General features: G+C 41.5%; 1 long non-coding RNA gene across 1 annotated transcript in view; it reads left to right on the top strand.

Moving 5' to 3' along the window:
- LOC118586576 overlaps nt 1-23,336 on the top strand; it is a 54,542-nt gene extending 31,206 nt beyond the window's left edge. The window contains exons 2-3 of the long non-coding RNA XR_004945385.1: nt 5,604-5,718; nt 22,005-23,336. This is a non-coding gene — a long non-coding RNA (uncharacterized LOC118586576). The remainder of the gene's footprint in view (nt 1-5,603; nt 5,719-22,004) is intronic.
- The last annotated feature ends 349 nt before the right edge of the window (nt 23,337-23,685 follow it).

The following is a 23,685-nucleotide window of genomic DNA, read 5'->3' as shown; positions in this document are numbered from 1 at the left end:
GCTTGGTGAGAGGTTCTTTTACCTACTGAGCAACCTGGCCAACCTGGTAGTGAGTCACATACATTGAATATCATTCCAGTTACATACGTTGAATATCACGTTAGCTCACCCGGTGGGAGTTTAGAAAGGCAAAACAATAGTAATAGTGCTCTAGAAGAGAATGTATGAATATTCATGCTCAGTCCCATACACAGAAGTTCTACATGTTAAGAAATGCAAAATTAGCTACCGATCCATTTAGGCTGGGCTCTCCCGTAAGTTACTTGAATTGTTGTGCTCTTCAGAACTTATCATGGAGCTGAAGAAGGCTTTGTGTCCTTTTTTGCAATAGAAGAATCCTCACTTACTAATCCTTTGCTTTTGTGTCAAGCATCATACAGATGTTGAGTACTCCACAGGTGTTGGTTTATTCTATTTTATCTTCAGCATTATAGGTAGATTTTTGAGCTCAATTTATATGTGAAAAAATATATTTCAATTAAACACTTGTCCAAGACCCAGCAAGTAGCATATAGCAAAGTTGTGAATCTTAAGATTTTTTGGGTAATTTTGTCTGTCTCAAAATTTACTGTTCCTTATCACCACATCACATTGCTTGCCTGTGTATGGTGTTATACAATCCTGACCACACACAACGGGATGTAATGGGACAAGTCTTGCCTAAAAGTCAGGAGGCTAGATAATTAGCACGGATTTTAGCTTAGTGTTTGACCTCTGTGGAGGGTATTGTGTTCCCTGAAATATTGTGTGTTCCCCAAAATAAACATATCTGGGGTCAGAGAACAGACAGCCACTAGAACAAAGCCAAAAATGGTGGCTAGAAAATGGGAAGAGTAAGCCATAACAGAAGTTGGGCGGTGGTGGTGCATGCCTTTAATAACCAGCACTTGGGAGGCAGAGCCAGGTGGATCTCTGTGTGTTCAAGGCCACTTTAGAAACAGCTAAGCATGGTGACCCACGCCTTTAATCCCAGAAACCCAACCTTTAATCCCAGGGAGTGGGGGCAGAAAGAGAAAGGTATATAATGCCTGAGGACCAGGAACTGGAGGAGTAAAGCATGTAGTTAGTTAAGCCTTTGGTTGGTTAAGCGTTCAGGCTTTGGAGCAACACAGTTCAGCTGAGATTCATGTGGAGGAGGACTCAGAAACTTCCAGCCTGAGGAAAAAGGATCAGCTGAGGAACTAGCAAGGTGAGATAGCCGTGACTTGTTCTGTGTCTCTGATCTTCCAGCATTCACCCAAATAACTGTCTTCGGGTTTGTTTTTATTAACAATTACCTTTTAAGATTCATGCTACATACCTCTTTGAACTTCTAGATCTTCACACACGCAATGAGTTTAGCCCAATCTAACTCAACCAATGGATTAAATTAGAATCAACATAAGGGGACATTTTGCGATCATGCTTTGAAGAACAGGGGTGACACAATGGTGGTGATGTTGATGCCAAGTTAGTCATTGCAGTCGCTGGTGCTTCAGAAAAGTCTTAGGACTCTCAGCAATTGCTCCCTTGGCAATGAGCTGGGTTGATGCTTCGTCTACCTTGGGCACCTTGGTGCTTGAGCTCCGGAGAAAGGATGGGCCATTGACATGATGGAGGGAAACAGGCCACAGTACCATGGAACTTAGGAAGGCAGAGCAGTCAGTTCTGCATAGGAATGTTTCTCTGAAGATTCCATTTGCTCATTCAAATAGATAGTTACACAGACAGGCAAGTATACACATACACGTACATGCACTGGGTATATTATGGTTCTCTAGAGTATATATGGGACTTTTTGGTGGGCTTTTGCTCCTAGCTGCTGTGGTATTTCTTGGTTGGCTCTGTGCTGCCTGTCATCATTTTCCAGCTTGGAGTTTATGGGTCAGATTTCCTCTGGCCAGAGTGCTCTCTGTCATGTCACAGCTCATTGTTTGCTTAAGGTGTGGCCCAGTGCTTCTGGCTTACCTGCCTCAAAGTTATAGAATAAATCTCTTTATATATATATTTCAATACATAATAAATCTTTATATATACTTATAAAACTTATTAAATTTTATTTATTAGATTTATTAAATTTTTACTTTTACTAAATTTTAATTTACTAAAATTTTATTTATTAAATTTATTACAATTACAGTCCAACTAATTTGATAAAGGAAGGCTATGAACAGAAAGTCCATGAATCCAGAAGTTCCTCAGTCCACAAGGCTGGATGTCTCAGCTGCCCTTCAGTAGATGCTGAAATTCCAAAGAAGAATTTCTGTGCCAGTGAAGGAATGGACGTGCTAGCAAGGCCAGAGCAAGCAGGCAAAGAACAAAAGCTTCCTTCTTCTACATCCTTATATAGGCTTCCAGCAGAAGGTGTGGCCCAGATTAAAGTTGTATCTTCCCACCTAAGATCCAGATCAAAGGTGTGTGTCTTCCTGCCTCAAAGTTCGGAACGAAAATTGGATCCACCCACTTCAAACCAAGCAAAAATAATCTCTCACAGATGTGCCTTCCATTTCTGGGTTGTAGTTCATTCCAGATGTAGTAAAGTTGACAACCAAAAAAGCCATCGCATCAAGAAAGACAGACATTGACTCCTTCAGACTTAAATGGCCATAATCCTTGGAAGTGAAACTATTGTCTATCTGGTGCAGTGTTGTTTAAAACTATGGGTCAAAGTATCGTTTTCTCAAATGTCTGCAGCCTTATTTCTCCTTACACTGCTGCTCACATCCTGTCATTTGTCTTTGGGCCAGTAAGGGACACTTGATGAAAGAAAGGAAAAAGGTTTCTGTAGCATGTAGGGTGTGTTGGATGGGCCATAAAATAGAAGACTTGCTGGGCAGTAAGGAGTCATGTAAAAAGAGGTGCTGGGTGATCCTCTGATGTCAGAGATGAGGCTGGAGTCAATACTTTTTCTTTAGGTCAAACTAGAGAAAGAAATACAAGATGCATGCATGGGTCAGGTGAGGCGGGGCTATGGAGAGTCGGGATCTGAATTGCACTGAACAGAACAGGCTGAGTCCAAATTCCGAAGCAGTGGGTGGCATCAAGGGTAGGAACTCAGCAAAAGGAGGCTAGGGCAAGAAAATAGAGATTTATTGATGGGAAACAACATCTCCGAATCTTGAATAGAGAGGAAAACCATTCAGTCCCATATACCAACTCGCAGACCCAAGCAAGACATGGGAATTGGTTTGACCTCATTTGGAAACTAAGCTCTTCCATTTAACGCATTGTGCAGCAGGAAATAATTTGTCCACCTAACAGATAAAACCTAAACATTGTAGGGTCCTTGTGAGATATATAACATGTTAGATGATGTGTCAAGAAGTGGTCCATGCTTCATAAAGGTTGATGGTGATAACGAACTGTCATATTCGTCTTTGTCTTCTCAGACAGTTTTCTCTCGATGTAATCAATCTGAAACAGTAGCTAGTGTCTTTAGGGATGGGTGCCCTCCAGAGACAGACAATGCTAGTATCTTAGTAACAACTTAAGGGGGAAAACGGTTTATTTTGACTCACAGTTGGGAGGAGTAGGGTATATCATGTGAGGGAAGGCCTGGTGGTGGGAGCCTTAGCTAAAACGTAGAGAAAGACGAATGAATGTTTTTCTCTCTGGATGTCTCTCTTACTTTTTTTTTCTTTCTTTTCATTCAGTTCAGGTCCCCAGCCTATGGTATAATAATGCCAACTTTTAGGATAGGCCTACTAAACCTCCTTGGATACACCCCAGAGGTCTGTCTCCTGGCTGGTTATAAAATCCATCAAGTTGACAATGAAGATTGATTTAGTTAGTCTAATTGTCAACTTGATACAGCCTACAATTGCCTTACAGGAAAGTCTTAATTGAGGAGTTTCCTGGATTGGTCTGTGGGCACATCTGTGGGGGACCGTCTTGCTTGTTAATTAATGGAGAGGAGCCCAACCCACTATGGGCAACATCATCTCTTGGCAAATGGTACTGACCTAGCATAGTGGAGTTGATTCATGCTTGGGGGTGGTCCAGGAAGTAGGAAATGGGGTCAGGACCAGGGTTTGGATTATAGCCTTCAAATTCCTACCAACCTGATCCTACCTCATAAAGGTGCCACAGCCTACCAAAATAACACCAAAATACCACTAGCCAGGAACCAAGCATTGAAAACATCAATCCATTAAGGGAAACTGGGCTTCCCATTTGTGGATTCTTAGTCTTGTTAATAAAAGAAATAAGAAATGGACATGGGAGGAAGTTTGAGAACAGTTCTGTTGGAGTTAGAGAGAAACACAACAGCACAGGAAGCAGTAACTCTTGGCTCGGGGAAGTGGAGAAGAGGAGAGGAAGCCACTCCTTCTGCAGTGGGGGTTGGCAAACAGCACAGCAGAAGTGAGGCTGGACTGAGCTGCAGGAGCATCAGTATCTGACAGAAAAAGGAATGGGAAAGCTAAGTTTTTCAGAATTGGGACACAGCACACATGGCAGAGCCGGGCGGGTAGTGGTGGCGGTAGGGGTGGGGAGGTCTCCAAAGCATTGACAGAAGCTCTGTGAACAGTTGTACTGAAGCAGGGGCTTCTGGGAAAGAATCATCCTAGATAAGGGGCCAGTTATTCTCCCTGGCCCTTTGTCTTGCTTCCCGCTGAATGATAACCCCCCAGTGGGCCTATCGAAGAGACCTTGGAAGTGCATTGATGTGGGGGGGTCCCATTGGTAGACCAGCCAGGTGTGGCTAGAAAAGGGAGGAGTCCTTGACTGCACCTGGATGGAGATGTGAGGGAGAAACAATAAAAGCAGGAGTGGTCAAAGAGAAATAGACATTAAATAAGGTGGGAGTGCAGAGGGTTTAGAGTGTCCACTATTGGAGAATTTCAGGCCTAGAAGAGTGATCAGTGGGAACTCGGTAGATGACATTAGATTCCTACAGGACTATCTGAGTGTTGGTTGACTGTAAATAGGAGCTAAAATAAAATCAGCAGTTAATTACACAAGGTCCAAGATTAATAGAATCAGTTAATAGTATAATAAATATAACCCCCCCCTTTTTTTTTTTCTATAGAAATCCAGAGATCTAATTCTAAAGCTGTTGATTTGGAGGATAGTGGTATTGGTGTGGTCTTAGTCTGATTTTGCAAATCTTGTAAAGCAAGGGAGCCATTAGCAGAAATGTAGGACATAGATAAGCAGCATTTTGTTTACAGCTAGGAGAGCATGGGAGTCCTTTAACCTGATTACAACTGGTTACTCTACCTGGCATGTCAACAATCATATTTAGGGTACAATGGAGAAGCCTTCAAGGGATTGGATCATCATCTTTTGTTGTTGTTTTAATCTAGTTTAGTCTTTTAAAAATATACTATTTCCAATCATTTTGAATATTTTGGTTACATTTTCCTACTCAGTGTTTAAGAACATATAAGCAATCAAACGTGTGTGTGTGTGTGTGTGTGTGTGTGTGTGTGTGTGTGTGTGTGTATGTGAATATGTGTGTTAAGGCCAGTTGAGGATCTGATCCTCAGGGGTCATTTGGACTCAGGATGTGTCTCTGAGTCCTTTAGCCTTTCTTTACCGCTAGTCCTGTTGTCTGTTGAGGTTGAGTCAACGCCTTGCTGACTGAAACTTCCTTCTCTGTCTCTTCACTCACCTCTTTGCAGAATGTACACTGTCTGCATCCCCATGCTCTCTGGTCAAGAGGACAGCTAACTTTCCAGAGCTTCAGGACCCTTGGGAGACATCCTACAATTCCTGGGAGCAAACTGACATTGGAGGGTAAGCGCCAAAATATTGGTCCTCTTGGCCCCCAAGTATGCTTACTTAACAGCCAGAAGGTCAGTTACACCTGAATTGAACATTGAATTATGTTTCAAATTTTAGCTATTATATAATACTTTGATAAAGCTGGACAGAAACAGATTTTAATAAACCTGACTTACAACTCAGTTTCTTAGTTGGAAGTCAGACACTCAGAAACTATAAACAAGAATTTCTGAAACAAAACTGAAGCCATAGGCCTAAGTTATGTTTACAAATCTTCAGCAGCGATTTTCAACCTGTAGGTTGTGACCCCTTTGGGGGTCAAGCGACCCTTTCACAGGGGTTATCTAAAACTATTGTAAAACACAAATATTTACATTATGATTCACAACAGTAGCAAAATTACAGTTATGAAGTAGCAAGGAGATAATTTTGTGGTGGTGGTGGGGGGGTGTCACCATAACATGAGAAACTGTTTTAAAGGGTTACAGCATTAGGAAGGTTGGGAACCACTGGCCTAGAGGATCATCTCCCAGATGAGGTCAATTGTCCATGACAGTTGTACCATGGAGCAGAAGCCATGAGAGCCACTTTATCTTTCAAGCAATAGGGATTTTTGAAAGCACTCAATAGAATCAGAGATGAGGCAGTGATTTACCAACCAATCATGTGACTGAAGCTATTTGTCTGACTGTTGTTGTTTTAAACCTTTAACTACACTACAAACTACAATTGGCTCACTTGGCAGTTTTAATTAACGTGACCATTTACATATATACCACTTTGTACCATAGGAACAATATAAAATACAAACATAAAATATATGGCACATAAGATATATATGCATATACATATACTATTTACTATATATAAATATACATAATATGGGAATATTTTTACACTGTTTTCATATATAACTATATACAAAGAGACTTTGAAAAAATCAAAGATTTTGTATTGCTTTTCAGTTTTATATTAGACTGTTGGGCAGACCACATAATAACAGCATTAGCAATCTTTAACACAAAAAGCAGTATTTTTAGATACAATTTTAAATATAAAGTAGGAGACCTTTGATCTTAAAGACATTGAGCCTGAGCTGATTATTGGTGAGGCTTTAAGCAGAGTGAGCAGAAATCAGCATCTTAGTTTTTAAATGGCATCTTTAAGTTAAATTGTACAAGATAATCCTGGAAATTCAATCTTTGAATGATGAGTGCACAGGCAATTGTTTTTGCCTTAGTGTTATAGCCTTAAGTTAAAATTTACTCTAGAAATGTAAGGTATTAAGATAATACTAGTAACTAATACCTTATTAATAACATGTAGAGTAAGTTTACTTGATTTTGAATTTTACTGTTTATTGGTATTGCATGGACTGTAACTCTCAACATGAACTGGAAACGTAACAGAGATATTTGACAAATACATATAACTCTCATCTTACATGTAGTACAGCTATTTATAAAAACCTTGTACTTAACATTTACATACTAAGAATATTCCTGCAAAAGAAATAAGACATAGCAATTAGTCCAACAAGGACTTACTATATATTACACTTAGGCATCAAACTAATATCAAACACCTTTATGTCCTATTATTTTTGTTACTCATGAATGCTGCACATGAACTAATTAAAAATTAAATTAAAAAGTAATAATTTTAAGAACATGTTTGGGAAAGAAATAATCATTAAATCTCTGTGTCCAATGTCAAATCTTATAATCTAATAAGATTTTTATCTTATTACTTCAGTGAATTTTGTTTTATATAAACAAATAGCATTTACAATTTTTATGAAACATTTAATAGATCCACAAATCCCATTTTCATACATCTTAAGAAGGTAAATGGATCTCTGTTTCTAAGTATATACTTAGAAGGCTTTTAAATGTATTACCAAAGCATTTCTATTTGCATATTCTCTCTTACACACATTTAATGTAGGTAATCAAAATATTAATTTTTTTTTGAAATGTTGAAGCACAGAATAAATGAATGAAAGAAAATAACCAAAGTGGGCTCAGGTTTGTTTCTCAGTTATTTTGGGAAATTCTAGGGGCAGTTGAATTCCATTTCATGCTATTCCAACATAGAATGACATACAAGCAACTACATGAAAATACACATTGTAATGGATATTTTTGCTGTCCACTCGACTATATCTGGAACGAACTAAAACCCAGGCAGCTGGGTATGCCTGTGATGGATTTTTTTCTTAATTAAATCATTTGAAGTGGGAAGACTCACTTTTAATCCAGGTCTTTTGAGGTGGGAAGACACAGTTTTATCAAATATTTTGAGGTGGAAGGATCCACTTTAACTCTGGGCCACACTTACAGCTGACAGGTTATATAACTGACATGGGAGTAGGAAGCTTGTTCTCTTCACCTGCTTGCCCTCAGTATTGCTAGGAAGCTCATTCCTTCACTGACATTAGAGCCTACTTCTTCAGGATTCCAGAATATACTGAAGACCAGCTGAGACATCCCACCTCATGGGCTGAACAACTACTAGATTATTAGACTTTCTATCAGTAGACAGCCACATTGGACTAGCAAGATCACAGCCTGTAAGCCATTCCAACAAATATACTCTTTGTATATACACACATATACATACATACATATATTCTATAAGTTCTGTTCCACACACAATGCAGTTACATTTGTGAGGAAATAATTCTATCTCCAATTATCTTCAGAGGGCATGATATTAGTTCTTGGGGGATCTGTAGAGCTGAAATTTGTATCAGTCTGCCTTGAGTAGCTTCAGCACCATAAGGTGGTTATGTCAGGAGTGGGTTCTTCTGGTCTCTGTTGTTTAACATGAAGAAGACAGTGTTCAGCAGTCAAGTCTGTGGGTCCTAAAGTTTCTTCCTCTGTTACTGAAAGTTCCTGAGCTAGCATAGTTATTTGAGTTAGGAAGTTTTAGGAAGTCTTTTGCAGGAAAAAGAGAAAGTAAAATAAAAAAAGAGCAGTAGGCTTAATCTGAGGAGAAGTTTCACCCATTTGGGAAGGGAGTACAGAGAAGACAGGAACCTGCCATGGAATGGGGGCCTCAAACCCTGGTTTTTAGAAGCCCAGATAAGACTAGAGAGAATCAAAATAGGAAACACACAGAGACATGACTGGTGGTGGTAGTTGGCCCAGTGCTGTCTGTAGAAGATTTCCAACTATCTATCATCAATCAACCATCTATCTATCTATCATCAATCAATCAATCTATCTATCTATCTATCTATCTATCTATCCATCATCTATCTATATATTAGGATCTATGGTTGAAAAGAAACATGGACACTAATTGTTTCTGAGGGTTGAGGCATTTTTCTTTTGGAAAGCACTGTAGACATGGGGTACAAGGAACTGTGATTCCTGGTGTGTCCTATAGGGTTTAGAGTCCTCTGTATTTTTTTTTTTTTATACTCATCTATCCTGGTAGACAGCCATGAAGTACTGTACATAGGCACTTTAGATCATTTCCTTTGATGTTTACAAAATAGGTTCCAATGTGGGATAGTATTAGAGTTTAAATTTTTTGTTTTAACCAAAATTTTTCCTCTCCTAGCTTGTAGTGAAGCCAACTTATATTCAAATAAAATATTAGTTTCTTTTTCTTTAGATTCTCAAGTTCAAACTTACAGCAACTGTTTTTTGGAACTGTATTGTTTGAGAATCTCAAACATGCATATAATATGATTTCAAATCCATTCCTTTCCAATCCCTCCTATACTGCCCCCTTCCTTTTCTCTTTCAACATCATAAACACTTCTTAAAGAAACCACCGAGTCCAGTCAGTGTTGGCCGTTTATGCATGGGCATAGGACCAACCACTGGACCTGGGGCAGCCTATCAGGGGGTGTATTGTTTCCTTAAGATCTAACACTCAAGAGAAATGTCTTACACCATGAAGCACCTCTGTGTCTAATGGGACGTAATTGTCTACAGGAAAATGAAGAGCAAAGAACGGGAAGTAGTTGAATATGGTAATCCTGAGAAAAGAAAGAACCATTGTTTTAGCCTAATGTGAATCCTTTATTTTTCAGAGAGAGTTTACCCTTCAGGCAGAGAAACAGGACATCACTCAGTCTAGCTTTCCTGTTCCTGTGACCCCAGTGGGTGTCTCAGAATGCAAAGAGAAATAAAGGAAAAGTCGGGCAGACTGGCATGTGTGAATGAAGGATAGTGTCGCAGTAAGATCTCGGGCTATAGTGAGACTCTGGGGACTAGCAGCATCAGGAAACTTTACCAGTTGTGTGAGTATACTAGTTACTTTTGTTTTAATGTGTTAAAATGTCCTAATAAGAAGCAGCTTAGAAGAGAAAGGAATTTATCTTGGTTTACAGTTCCAAAGAGATGAAACCCATCATGGCAGCAAAGACATGTCAGCAGGATCGGGGGAACATTCTGAAAGCCAGGAAGCAGGGAGATCACATTCTATCTTACAAGAAGCAGACAGAAAGAAAGGAAATGGGGCCAGACTAGAAAACCTAGAGTACTGCCCCTGTCCACATACTTCCTCAAGTAAGGCTCCACCTCCTAAAAGTCCCATAACCTTCCCAATCAGTGCCACTACCTGAAGACCAAATGTTGAAACACATGAACCTATGGAGGACATTTCTCATTCAATTCACCAGAGTGAGCGTAGCCATTTTGGCTAGTCATGTGATGGCTTCTATCTTGGCTAGTGATGTCATCATCCACATCTTAGGTAGTGGTGCCAGGGTTACCATTTTGGCTAGTCATGTGCCTCTTGTCATTTTGGCTAGTTACATATTTTTCTGTCTCAGGAGATGGCAGCTACTAGGTAACATGGTCCTAGCTACCATCAGGGCATAAGCCCCCATGGGATCCATGCACCTCATAGATAAAATAAATACAGTCATTCCTTTGTAAGAAAATGGGCAGCTGATTTAGGTTAGCATCAATACAGCAGATGTTACATGTGTGGCCAGGTAAAATGGACTGAGGTTTGCAGGCACAAAATAGCACAACAGGGAGACAGAAAGTAGTAAGAAATTTCATGGCCCCAGTCCAAAAGAATGTCATACCTTATGTCATACCACTCATTTTAACCAGGGACTGCAAACTTCTATATGGATCTCATTTTGATCTTCTGTGGCCGATAGGTCTAAGGCCATGGATATGGTCCTTCCCATAGCCTCTGAGGAATTTCTTTAGTAGTTCTTCATAATTACCATAGGTTGTGAGGAAAGTCAGGGTTCCCTTTCATGTGTTCACAGCCTTGTTAATAGGGGAATTTAGAAACTGACCCGGAAAATTCAAGGACAATATTATTAGAATTTAGAAGATAAATAAAGTAAGCAGTGTGTAAATCTCCTTCACAACAGCCCAGAATAGGGAGCTCAAGGAGGAGAGAGAAAGCTATGCCTTTTGCAATGGAGGTTAGCAGGCAGCAGCATGTTGGAAGGTGGCTGGGGTGAGGGGCAGCACTTCAAATGAGCAAGAAAGTATCCTCAGGCTTCCATCAGTATCTGAAAGAAAAAACAGAGAGAAAAGGAGGAGAGGGGGAAACGTCTTTCTGAATGTGGCTCATAACAGCAGGCTGGCCACAGGCAGAGGCTCCACGGTGCTAGCTGATGGAAGCTCTGCAAGCGGGAGTGTGTCCTGCAAGGAAAACATTAGCTCATTAAGAGGGTCCTCAGTCCTCCCTCTTCTCAGCAAGTCTTCAGCTGGCTCTGGGACACACATGGACTCCTACCCAGGTAAGTAAAAGGTCCACCTGTATTAACCATTTAAAAGGAGTCAGAAATATGTGATGATTTGGGTCACCATGCAGGGCCAGAGGTAGAACATAGATTCAGTCTTTGGACAGGAAGGAAATAGTTTTGTCTTGAGGATGTAGCTTTGCCTTAATGGGCCTCAAGGAAGCCCAGACACCTTCACCATTTCCTAGGGTATTTTTTGTTTGGTTGGTTTCTTTTGAGACAGGTTTTCTCTGTGTGGTTTTGGTGCCTGTCCTGGATCTTGCTCTGTAGACCAGGCTAGCCTCTAACTTACAGAGCTCTGCCTGGCTCTGCCTCCCGAGTGCTGGTATTAAAGGTATGACACACCACTGCCCGGCCTCCTATGGTAATTCAAACTCTACAGAGGGCCAAAGCTGATACTTGCCTTTCTAGTGTAACTGCAGAAACAGGGGGTGGAGTCCAAGCCCTAGCCTCTAAAACCATTGGAAAGAGCCCAAAGGGAACCATTTCAGATTCAAGACAAAACATTCTGATCATTCTCTCAAACTCTCATGCCCATCTCATATGAAAAAACAAACAAAAACAAAAAACAAACAAACAAAAAAACCTGCATTTAACCAACTTCAAAATCCCCATGGTCTTAACAGTTCCAACACTCTTCAAGAGTCCAAAGTTGGAAGTCTGTTCTGAGTTACTTACTTCCCTTAGTCAGAGGCAAAGAGTAAATGTTCCCATTCCAGAAGGAAAGAATAAGAAGATAGCAAGAGAAAATTAGAAAAAAGTCAAGACAGTAATGAGCAAGACAAACAAAGATTCCTGGAGTTCTGTGTCCAGCATCTGGGGTACATGGCAGCACCAGCTGAATCTGAATGGGCTTGTGCAGCCCTGCCGCTATGGTCTTGCCATCTGTAGCACACAAGGTCTCTGTCTTTAGGCCAGCTCCATTCCTTGCTTGTCTATTGGCTCAGCAGATGTTCCACTTTGCTGGCTTCTCCAATATCCTGATAACTCCAGCCTCATTGTCAAAAGCTTGTGCATTGTCCTGGCAGTACCTGTATCTCTCCAAAGGAAGTCCAACCCTGCCCACATACTCCCTGGCTTCCTAGACCTTTCTCACAAATCCAGGAGCAAGCTCCCATGATTCCCAAATTCCTGTATTCGTCTTACCTTAGTATTCAACACTAATGTGGACACCATCAGATTCCATTCTGAGTTCTTTAGGCCATTGATGCAGAAGCTTACGACTACCTGGGTAGGGTGACTAACCTGGGTAGAGAGCTCCCTAGGTGGCCTTGTTTAATAAGCAGGGCAAGCCTCATGCTCCCTCTTTCTAGTGTGCTTTCAGTTTGAACCCCTGGAGCCTGGACTTTTTAGCCTACAGCTTTAAACTTGCTGGCGCTTCTTTCTTGCCAGGCTGCACAAGTCTTTCCACTCCAGTTTTTGCTCTGGATTCTCACTATGATCCCATTGCTATTGCTAAGATTAATCGGCAATAACCAGGCAGGCCACTGCCTTAGCACTCTGCTGTCACGACTTCTCCTCCACCACATCAGTTCTTCACAGTTTACCTCAACCTCACCTGAATGTTTAGAACGTGGGTAAAATACAGACAAATTCTTTGCCAGATTGTAACAGTAACAGCCCTTTATTCCAGTTACCTTTAGACCAGGTATTCCCACCTGAAATCTCATAAACCTGCTTTTCACTGTCTGCATTTTTATTCATATTTTTGTATTCCAGAAGTCTGCCAAAATCGCCCATGAAGTTGCTTAAAACATTCTAAGATTTCTCTAGGCTGCGTCTTGTCCAAATTCTCCCCACAAACCAGTTTTAAAGGCCTAAGAATCATGCAGTCAGATTTAGTCAAAGCAATGATGACACTTCTCTGGAGCCAATTTTGTGCATTCATTATTTTTGCACTGGTGTGACCAAACTACATGATAGAAACAACTTACAGGGGGATTTCTACAGTTTCAGAGCATCCCGGTCCATGACATAGGGCAAAGACACGGGAAACATGTGGTAGAGGTTCCTTACATTATGGTGGGCCAGCAAGGGGAGCATGAGCCCCAAAGTGGGGGCTGAACTGTGGTTTACAAAGGCTCATTCATAGTGACCTACTTCTACCAACTGGGTTCTGCTTTCTTAATGTTGTGTAGCTTACCAAAAAAGAAACATCAGCTATAGAATAAGACTTCAAATGTGAGCCTCCATGGGACATTCAAATTAAAAAAAAAAAAAAAACAAGAATGGTAGTCTAACTTTTGTATATTTCTATCTGGAGAGCTTATTGCAAATTTTTTGCATCTTGTTAGGAAGTTTTCTGAAGTTGGGGTGATATCTTACATATATATATATCTGATAGCTTAGTGAATGAATAAGGCTTAGAAGGGGTACTGAATAGATGAATGAGTATGTGAGTGAGTAAATGGGTGAGTGAATGAATGGGAAATAAGTGAAATCAGAAAGAAAAAGATGCTTCTCAAATGCTTTGAAGTGGGTCTGCTATGGGAGTGTCTACCCATTCCCTGTTGCAGCTCTTTGTTGCTCAGAACTTGGAAGTTTCTGGATTATATTCCTATATATATTGCTTCTTTCTAAATGAGACGTCAGAATTTGTGTGCAGGGAAAGGTCATGTTGATTCTGAAATGAGAGGGGGACACACATGTGCAAATGTCAAGATAAGTGGGAATGGAGACCATGTACTCAGGCAAGAAGTCCAAATACAATGTACAGTTTTGGGTCATCTGAAAGCAGTAATGGTTAGAGTCATTAGAAAGCAGGAGGGTGCTGAGCCAGAAGTATAAAATCAAAGCTCAGGATAGAACTTTGGGGAACATTGGAGAGAATAACAACTAGGCAAAGGTGGTCAGTGAAAAAGTTGGAACTTTCTTGATCCTGGACTTGACGCTTTGGTGATTACCTAGGAAGCTCGGTAGCTTGTGGTTATTGTGTGAATGTGTGGGTAATAAAAAAGTGAAGCAAGCAAATGGAGAACCTTAAAAAAAAAGAAAAACAAAAACAAAAAACTTTAAAAACAAACAAAAAAAACGTATCGCCTATGGAAGAAAAGACCTGTACACTTACATAGACCAGAAAGGAGAAACCTGAGCTGAGAAGGAGTGAGGGGAGGGACTGGACAGTTAAAGAGTTAGAGACCCTAGTACAGCCAGGTCTCAGACAGTGGAAAGGGCTCAACTGCCCAAGATGGAGGAGAGGAGAGACTCTTCAGAAAACCAGAGGGTGGAGGATATGGAGACCACTCCAGCATGTAGAGAATTAGCCCCATGATGCAGAACAAAGCATCTCATTTTAAGTCATTGCCAGCTAGGTGTATACCTTCAGCCATGCTCTCTTGCTCACAGTCTCCAATTCAGATCTATTCTTATGGAAGAGAAAGAGTTATGAAACTATTAAGACTGTTGTCCAAAGAACTATCAAGGCAGCATTTTTTGTTCATCAATTCAGATTTAAAATTTAATTTCATGGTAGAATGAGCCCCCGCACAGTTCTATCTATTAAGGTCACCCACTCGGCATTCTCGAGCTCACTCTGGGCATTGAGGGTTGTAAAGCTCTTTAGGAGATAAGAACCTTGCTTTCCTCTTTCTTGGTAGTCACAGTTTTCATGTGACTCCATACTTGCTGACGTACCTGGTGCGGTCTAGTACCCCTCCCACTGGTCCTGACCAGCCATCTTAACCAAACAAACACAAACATTCTACAAGAGCCTCTCCAAGCTTTGAAGCCAGGAGAGGGGGAAGGCAATAATTGAGACTGCCTTTGTTTCAGAAAGAGGCACATGTGCTTTTTTTGAATACTTGGCTTAGTTCTTCACTTCTTTCCCTAAAATCACCATTTCCTCATTGTGCTACTCAGAACACAATGGCCAGAACCCACTCAGTTTTTATAGTACTTATTACTGTTGCAGTAATGGATGGTTAATTGGTTACATTCTTTTCTGTCTTCTACCCAACATGAGTCTAGAATTTTCCTTGAGGGCAGTGTAGTAATTAGGAGGTTGAATTGTAATTGACCTGAAAATGCATTCACATCTGAAGTTAAATGAATATGGGCACATACATACACAAATGATACCAATATACACATTATGTTACGTATCTATACCAAACACACATAAAATATCACAGATATTTACTAGTCTTTGTGGCATGTGTATATTTATAATATTTATGTAAGAAAGGTCATGCAGAAACTGTCTACTCACCCCTTTCAAAGCACACCTGTAATTCAGTTATCTAAAATTCAGCACTTGCAGAGACTTGACTTGGGTTAGCAACAAGACATAACAGAGTAGGAGGGAAAACAGATCTGGGAAAGTTCTAAAACCATCCATCAACGCAAACTAGGGAGTTATTAAGAACTGACCATCATCCCGTTCTCCTGCTTCCACTGAACCTGAACTCCTTCTGGGTAGCTGGCCTTTCTTCACTTCTACAGCGCAGGGCGTGTGTGTGTGTGTGTGTGTGTGTGTGTGTGTGTGTGTGTGTGTGTGTGTTTTGTGTCTGTGACTATCTGTGTGTGTTTGTGTATGTGTGTGAGTGTGTCTGTGTGGTGTGTTCACAAGAGTGCACACTAGTAGAGATTAGAAGCTGATATCAGGTATCTTTCGTCAATTGCTCCCCACCTTCAGTTCATTCATTTACAGTGCTGGGAACTGAACTTGGGGTCTCACACAGGCTAGTCAAGCACTCTACAGCCAAACTGTATTCTCAGATCCACCTTTTATTTTTTTGAGACAGGAGTCTTTTATTGAGCCTGAAGCTTCTTGATCCAGCTAGACCTGCTGGCCCATGTTCAAGACTCTACCTGTCTCTGATCCCCCCATCATTGCATTACACACATGGGCCACCATATCTGTTTGCTTGTTAGATAGTTTTAAATGTGAGTTCTAGAGGTCCACACTTGGGTCCTCACCCTTGCACAACAGGCAGCTCACCAACTAAGCCATCTCCCCAGCTTTACAGCAGAATTCTTCCTATTTTTTAAAACTAATTTGAAAGAGGAGAAAAAACTAGTTCTGATGCTTTTGTTATACATACAGCTTTGAGTCCCACTTCCCCAGCCCAGAACATTTATATTTTTCTTCATATATTGTAGGTATATAGATACAGTGAAGATACAGCAAAATTATAGGGTTAGAATGGTGGCGATATGGTAGTGATTCTGTAATGTCATTTAGCCACGTGAAAGCTTACCTATTTATTCAGTTAGACAACAGGGATTGGAGACCCTGGTGACGAGAGAGAAGTAAGAACAAATACAGCCTGTCCTTTGCCCACTGTATTGGAGATTGCCCTGCACACAGAAATCCATAATGTCGAGAGGTAAATGCTCACATGGTATACACATGGCCCAGTGGGAACATGGAGGCAAAGTGTGCACCTGAAGAGGTACCAGAGGGAAGAAACTTTCAGCAGAAGTGGGTGATGGGCTCAGGATGAAACTGCAGAGCTGGAGAACTATGCTTACAAAGGAGCAAAAGCAGGATGTGTTTGGGGAGTTACCAGTGTTTCAGTTCTGAGGGAGAGAGATTGAAACAATAAGAAAGCAAGAGGGGGCTAGTTATGTGTATTCAAGATGTTTCAAACGCAGAGTCTAAAATTCCTTTTTCTTATCAGCTACAAATAAGACATTAAGTGCTGAAATCCCTTTTGTGGCAAAGAAAAGGATTAAGTGTCGGCGACAAGAGTAGGTGACTAGGAAATGTTGGACTCTTTGGCTGCAGCTCTCTGCTTTTCTTGAAAGAAATATGTCTTGTTTGGATGGCTGGGTGTTGTGGTTTAACTCAGCAAGCCAAAAATCTGATGAGGGAAATGAAAGTCATGTTTGGAGGACTTTTGATTGAGCCAAGAGTGAGAAGACATTTGTCCTGAGTAGCTCACCACATCCCCAAAGAGAGCACACAATTTCTTCCTTTGAGGTGCCATAGAAAGAGAACCTTTTTACTTAGGAAGGAAAATTTGATTTCAAGAGTTTGAACATCAACGGATTCATTCCAACCATATTTTGATGAGGTAAGTATGCCCAAATGAGAAACACATGGATCCATTTCCCTGAAGATCTGTACAGATTTCCAATTAGGGAACAAGGAGCTAGAGGCAAATCATGCCTTGGACTTAATCCAAGTGTAAATGTTTGAGAAATTGTTTGGCATTTCCATGAGTCTGTGTGGAAATCCAGTTATGGAACTCTGTTATATGTTCTGGGACATTCTCCCAGAATCAGAATCTTTTGTGTGTTTGGGTTTATGTGTGCATTTTTGTGTGTGTGTTCAGGTGTGCTGGCTGCCTGTGAAAATCAAAAGAAAACCTCTAGTTTATTCCCTCAGACGTTTTTTTCTTTTCTTCTTTTTTCTTAAAAACAGAATCTCTCTGGCCTCAAACTAGCTAAGAAGACCAGGCTGGCTGGCCCATGGGCCCTGGAGATCCATCCAACTCACCAGCACTGTAAATTCAAGTGTATACCACCATGCCTATTTTTTCTTTGTTTGCTTGTATTTTTAACGTGGTCTTGAACTCAGGTCCTCAGGCTTACAAGGCAAGCATTTCACCATCAGAGCCATCAACCCATCCAGAAGCTGACCCTTTTGTGAACAGCCAATTGTGGGAAAGCAGTCCAAACAGGATTAGGGAAACTTACAATGTTGAATCTACAGTGACCTCACATAGATCATTAAAAATGTCAGCATCCTAGACAAAGTCCCAAAGACTCTCTGAAAATCCTCTTTGCTTCCCTGTGACAATCCACAATCACAAGTATGTGAGTCAGGTTTCCCTAGGTTATGCTGCTCCAGGGGTTAGAGGTTTGTAAGAACAAAAGGTTTATTTCTTATTTGTATTTTATTACATTGGCTTTGGGAGTATGAAGTCATCTCCACATAGGTAGGATACAGGGAAGAACAAAAACCCCTACACAGGCCACTTCATCCTTGAGGCAAAGGGAAAGAAATCACTCACAAAAACCACACATTACTTCTCCCAACTTCTGCCTAAAAGTAGTATAAGCAACATCTACTTGTAGTTGATTGGTCAGAGAAAGCCACGTGTCTAAGTCTGGTATTAAAGAAGAAAGTAATTCCCACAGGGAGTGAGTTGCATCAGGGGGCTGCCCTATAGGATAGTTCTAATAAATAAAGATCCTATCTTTTGTTTATCACATACTAAGTGTTGGAATTTAGTAGGTACTATTTAGTAGTACATTTTCTGCTCTTCTTTTTGAAAAGTAGGCCTGTTGATATTAGTTCTTTATAGGGATTCTAAAGAGATTAAATATTAATTAGCTCAGTTTAATCATTGCATATTGTATTAAGATCATAATACCACATTGATCCTATAAATACATGCAAACATAATTTCTCAGTTGAAAAAACAAAAGAAGGTCAAATGACACAGTGAGCTTTTCCCCCTAGGTAGGTCAGGCTGCTCTGTCCATAGCTATGGATGACCTTGAACTTCTGATGTTCCTGATGTTCCTGATTTCATCTCCAAGGTGCTGGGATTACAGAGGTGGCTCACATACCCAGCTTCTTTCTTTATGGCAGGAGACTGAAACTTTTGCAGCAGTCATGATGTGGGCACTCTCCAGGCTGCTCAGAAAAGCTCACACCCTCACAATGATGCCTCAGGCTCCTCCCTAGCTTCCAGTCCTCTCCCTGTCACCTTCACTATTTGGAGCCCCCTCACCAGCAGTGCCTGATCTCTTCCTCCATGTTCTCCCGAGGTGAACTTGTTCTGGGATATCCAGTTGCATAGATTCAGGGTGACTTATCAAGGCACCAACCTTCTCTGTTAGTAGGACAAGGATATACTTTGCCTACAGTCTTTAGATACCTCAGTTGCAGACAATGATGCAACTGTGTTGCTTGAAAATACCTCTCTGGGAGCCAGACTTGGTGGAGCAAGCCTGAAATCCCAGCTCACTGGAAGTATAGCCATGAGGATTGTTTGAGGCCAGCCTGAGCTACCTAGAGAGCTGGCATTACAAACGAACCTCTATGAGAACTTCCTCTACTTTAAGTGACTAATCAGTCCCATGAGGACATCTGACCTGTTTCTGGAGACTCCAAGAATTTTTCAGTAAATGTTTGCAGATAGGCGATGCAAAGACAACCCACACCATTTTCTTAGATTTCTCAGGACAACAACATACTGTCAATCAGCTCTAAAGCAGGGAGCCAAGATGTATCTGCAGTCCATTTAGTTAGCGTACAGCTTCTTCCACATTCTGGAGTTTGAAAGCAATGTTCATCATTAATCAGTCATCTCAGTCATCACTCTGTTAACTCAACACAATGAATAATTTGGAAGCCTTTCTTTGCCTCTTATGTTTCTGGGCATTCTCATTACAATTACACATTTTTGTCTCGATGCTTTTTTTTCTTCCTTGCTGGATATAGATCACACATACTTGTTTTTCTAGTACCCAAATGCAGGCTCTGGAGTAGATCTTTTACTGATTAGGCTACTCGAAGGTCCTCATTGTATCCTAAGTTCTTGGGAAACAAGAACATTTAACAGCTGTCACCCACTTGTCCTGCCCTGGTGATCTCTTGGGGAACCTCTTTCAGAGGAGCAGAGGCTTTGACCAGCTGCTATAGGATGGGTAATGTCACATCCTTGCTTCACAGAGTGGGAGGGTGAAATCGACTCAAGGACTATGAATGTGTCTAGATGTCTAGATCCCCCTGCTTTTTTTTTTTTTTTTTAACTTTGCCACCACCCAGCACAACCTGCAGAATAATGGCTATCCATGTGCCTTGATTGTAAAGGTCACCACCATGCGTGACTTTCTTGCTCTTTTACTGGCAGTAGCAAAGAGCAACCCAGTGGCCCTCACATGAGCAGATTATACTGTGGGAAAACTGCTGAGATGAGGGCAGGAGAGGATGAAAATATGCCTCTTTCTCATGCCTCCCACTCTCCCAGCTGGAGAGACATCTTTGGGAATTACTCCATGTTGACCCTTCCACCACTATAGGGGTCTGGGAGGCTTTAGGATTCTATTTGAGTCTGTATTTTGTCAGTGCCTCAAGCTCAGCCTATATATCCCAACACAATCTCTGGGCTTCTTCCTGTGAGTCTTCCTGCAGTTACTTCAGACATAGTATGTCCAACTTAGCAATTCTGGTTAAACTTAAATCTACTTTGCTTCCCCTGTGCCCCTTTCTAGAGAGATGAAAGGATAATGTTTTCCTGTCCACAGTCTCCTATCCTTATAGCACCTTTTCTCAACACCCAGAAACCCTCCCTTTTCTTACTGCTGCTTCTACTGACTGTGAGCTCTTTTAAGCAGAGTTTATTGTTCATCTCTATGGCCCTCAATGATGGAGCTAGGCAGCAGCCAGCAGTAAATGTCAATACAAACATGGTCACATAAAAGTTGAATATTATCTTAATGCTTGACATATTAAGAATAGCTTGTTGGTGCTTGCAGAAAAGAGAAGGGTGGAAGGGCCTGGACATGGGACTAGACCTCATTTAGGGAGGAGCAGAGATTATGAAAAAGTTTAGTTCAGGACCTAGAATACAAAATCCGAAGGTTATGATATCAATAGGCCTTGTCTCGAGTAAGTAGTGATGCTGGTCAGGTCTGGTTTGATGGTGTAGAAGACGGAGACTAGGGGAAAGGGGCTTAAGATCCAGGTCCCCAGACAGCTTCAGAAATCCATGTTGAGAAATGAAAGGAGCTGGATAGAACCTCTGAGAGGTTCTAGAAAGGATCAACAAAGGGTATGACTTATAGCCTAAGTCACGAGGTACGTGCATAATTTTCATGTGCCCCTATACAGGTACAAAGGGGACACTTCCCCCAGAATAGGTTCTCAGCATAGAATGGCCCAAATCCACAGGATAGCTAGGGTGTCCATAGGGAAACTTATTAATGGCATCCAGAAGATGGCACTGGATCTGCTTAGTTCCCTCCCATACTAGTCTGGGAATCCCAGAAGCAGGGAGGCACTGTGACACTGGGTGGGAGTTAATAGGGGACCCCACATTAAACACTTCTAATTTGTTCCCCAAGCCTGGCTTGGCCTTATTTAAAGCATTGGTCAAAATCAGCCAGATAGTAGAACTGGCCTGGAAGCTAGGTGACTGCTGTTTAGGAATTCTACTCCACTGTTGTAACTCTTCTGCAAATCTGAAACTATTCCTCAACAAAAGGCTTCCTAGAAGAACCTACTAAAACTAGTCACTACAAAGGACCCAACTCCTCACTGGATTTGCTATGCTGAATTTTAAATAAGCCTTGCATTGAAAAGAAATTAAGTGAAGTAGGCTGTATTTTTATTGGTTATTAGTACAGAGGACATCAAGCTGGCTGGGTCTGGTGGAGAGGAAAGGAAGTTGTTTACTGACTAGGTGACTAGTGGCCATTCCCAGGTAATTCTCTTGGGGCAGAGTCAGGAGATGCTCACTCTAACTCTTATAATCCCATCCTAGTACCAGGCTGTGAGCAATCGGCATGAGCTCTGCAGAGAAAGGGGCTGGGGGCTGGGGTGGGGGTGGACACCATTGGGCTATGGAATTGACGCCAAACCTTTCCTTGCTTCTTCTTCTCCTTTCAGACTTGTCAGACCCTGCCTGTCCTTACATGACCCACAGAGCCTGTTTCTTGGGGCTGCCAGTTGACAACTAAGGTTGCCAACAGAAGCCAGTTGCTCTCTTCTGACATGGGAACTTACAACCTGTCATCTTTTGTTGTCTGTGGAGCAGAGCACACAGCCAAGCCAGCAGGGAGAGTCTGTCATTGGAGTCTAGATCCCATTGAAATGATGTAATGTATTCACACACATCAAGGAAGAGTAATGAATCCTTACCACTGCTACCCTTGCTCAGCTCCCAAATAGTCAGGGAAAATCACAAGGGCAGTGACAGGGAGAGGAAGGACCTAAGGCACTGTTTGTTTTCCCTAGGTCAAAAAATCCAAACAACGAGATGGAGAATAGTGGCCACAAAATGGGCTATTCATCCATCAACACATTTCCCAGCATCCTGATCGTCACGCCCTGACTTAGGGGGAGAGCCAAGCCCCTAGATATACTGGAAGTAGGATACAAGAAAGTAATTGATTGAGAAGGTTACAAACAACTTGAGATAGAGAGCGAGTGCAAAGGATGCAATAATTAGAGCAGGGAAGGATGAAAAAGAAGATCCAGCAAAAATCAAGTACGAAGTACAAGTCTCCCTGGAGAGTTGTTGCATCGACATTAGACTGAATGGTCAACAAATAACCAGTGAACTCAGCAAGAAAGTTTGAATTATCTGAAACTGGGGCGGGCTAAACAGACGCCTGGAATTCCAGTGTCCATTTGTCTAGGCCGCTCCTGGGTGACTGTCTTCTCACCTTCTGTCTGTGAGCTTCCCTTTGACTGGGCAATGACAAGAAACTCTCGATGGCATCAGTTGGAGACACTTAGAGTCCTGCCAGGACCATATGATATGTTATCATTCAAGAAAGCCCTGGAGAGTATGCTGACTCGAGGGTAAAGTCTTCCTCACAGAGAGCAGGTATGCAAGTGTCCAGCTATGAGGAGGGACCAGTGAAAAGAGGGTTTCCTGAAGGGTGAGGACAGGCTAGAGCAAAATAGCTGTGGTGTCCACAAAAATCTACAGAGAAACTGTGGGATGGCCAGACACAATCTTCTTTAGGAAGAATAAGCCAGGATTACACCTGTACACTTGTAGACATTGTACATTGTGGGGCCTCGAGCATCACCTCTCATTGCAAAGGAGAACTTACCCTGGTTGTCTATCATACAGGAGTATTTGAGGCTCAGTTGCAATGATATAACAAAGCTTATGATCATGATTGTCAGCCAAGTAAGATACCTCTGACTTCGACCAAAAACAATTTCATCTATCCTTGGCCTCTGAGACTGATCTTATCAGTTGTGAGAGTAAGTGCATGAGTATTTTATTTTTGCTGTTATATGCAAGGATTGTACTTCCCCTTTTAATTTGCTCAGATTACAGTCATTTGGGTGACTAGTGAGACTGGTGGCCATGGCATCTTTACGGCGAAATCCCTATTGATATTTCTCCATCGATCTCTCTTCCCACATCCATCACAATTGCTTTAAAGTACCTACAAATTGACCAAAACTCCCTGCTTGACAGTTCTCCTTACCCATAATTCATTTCTTTCAGCATCGGTGTCTGGAAGCAGCCAGCAAAGGATTATCACTATATCTATCTACCTTTGTCTGCACACATATATGCACACACTACCTGCCTTCATGGAATACC

Source organism: Onychomys torridus, chromosome 7 (genome assembly GCF_903995425.1).
Source record: "Onychomys torridus chromosome 7, mOncTor1.1, whole genome shotgun sequence".
NCBI classification, from domain to species: Eukaryota; Metazoa; Chordata; class Mammalia; order Rodentia; family Cricetidae; genus Onychomys; species Onychomys torridus.
This window is presented reverse-complemented; position numbering and strand designations above follow the sequence as displayed.